Source organism: Oryctolagus cuniculus, chromosome 1, assembly GCF_964237555.1.
Source record: "Oryctolagus cuniculus chromosome 1, mOryCun1.1, whole genome shotgun sequence".
Lineage (NCBI taxonomy): Eukaryota > Metazoa > Chordata > Mammalia > Lagomorpha > Leporidae > Oryctolagus > Oryctolagus cuniculus.
Window position 1 is genome coordinate 150,791,002 of NC_091432.1, and position 1,537 is coordinate 150,792,538.

At 42.4% G+C, this 1,537-nt stretch overlaps 1 non-coding gene across 1 annotated transcript; it reads right to left on the reverse strand.

Annotated features, from left to right (window-relative positions):
• Nucleotides 1–267: 267 nt before the first annotated feature.
• Nucleotides 268–374, reverse strand: LOC127484954 (U6 spliceosomal RNA). The gene has a single exon (XR_007912153.2). It is a non-coding gene; the product is annotated as a U6 spliceosomal RNA (small nuclear RNA).
• Between the last annotated feature and the right edge of the window lie 1,163 nt (nucleotides 375–1,537).

The window sequence follows — 1,537 nt, forward strand, 5'->3', positions numbered from 1 at the left end:
AACGTTAGTGTCCAACATTTGGTCCCCAGCCTCCAAAGGCCTTTGTGATTCTCCAGTAACTTTATGGTGAGCTTATAATTGCTTAAAGTATTGATTTTTAATCACAAGCATTACTTTAATCCATAGGAGAAAAGAATAAGTTGCATGAGAGTGATAGTGACATGCAAACTTTTCTTTCTTTTTTTTTTTTTTATTTAGCAACAGCACTGTGTAAAATGGAAAATCCACACACTAATCCTTTAGAGTATGACTTTATATTCCTCTTTTAAAAATATGGAACGCTTCACAAATTTGCATGTCATCCTTGCGCAGGGAACATGCTAATCTTCTCTGTATCGTTCCAATTTTAGTATATGTGCTGCCGAAGTGAGCACGCAAACTTTTCTATGACATGTGATGTGGGCTGGAGAAAAGGAATTAATATGTAGACTAGGAAACAGGACATGCTGTCTATGGTTCCTACTTAGCTGTGTGATTAACCTTAGACAAATCACCTACATCCTCTGGGTATGAATGTCCTCATTTCTAAAATTTAGAATTTGGATTAAGAGATTGTTACTGTGCATTGAGAACAAACTTTCTATGTTCTAAAGTAATGCTATTACTGTAAGTCGGATCATATAAAATCATGTATGAGAGGTGGGCATTTAGCTTAGTAGTTAAGATGCCTTCAGAGTGGCAGTATTGTGGCACAGCTGGTCCGCTTTCTTATCCAGCTCCCTTCTGCATGGGAAAGCAGCAGAGGATAACCCAAGTGCATGAGCCCCTGCCACCTACATGGGAGACCCAGACGGAGTTCTTGGCTCCTGACTTAAGCCTGAACCAGAGGATAGATGATGTCTCTCTCTCTCTCTCTCTCTCTCTCTTTCTCTCTCTCTCTCTCTTTCTCTCTCGATCTCGATCTCTCTTTCTTTCTCCTTTTCAAATACATACATACATAAATCTATCTTTAAAAAAAAAAAAAGATGGGGCCGGTGCTGTGGCGCAGTGGGTTAAAGCCCCAGCCTGCAGCACTGGCATCCCATATGGGTGCTGGTTCTAGTCCCGGCTGCTCCTCTTCCCATCCAGCTCTCTGCTTCGGCCTGGGAAAGCAGTGGAAGATGGCCCAAGTCCTTGAGCCCCCTGCACGCATGTGGGAGACCCAGAGGAAGCTCCCAGCTCCTGGCTTTAGATCGGTGCAGCTCTGGCCATTGCGGCCAATTGGGGAGTGAACCAGCGGATGGAAGATCTCTCTCTTTGTCTCTACCTCTCTCTGTAACTCTTTCAAATAAATTAAATAAATCTTTTAAAAAAATTTTTAAAAATTAGAAAACAGATGTCCATAGGCCATATCAATACCCATGTCTGGACCCAGACTTCAGCTTGCTGCTAATGCCCACTCTGAGAGACAGTGATGATAGCTCAAGTAATTGGATTCCTGCACATTTTCAACTGTTGTAAGCGTTTGTGGAGTGATCAGTAGATGGGAGTTCTCTTTCTATCTGTCTGTCTCTCAAATCAAAGAGACAGAGAGAGAGAGAGAGAGAGAATACCTCAG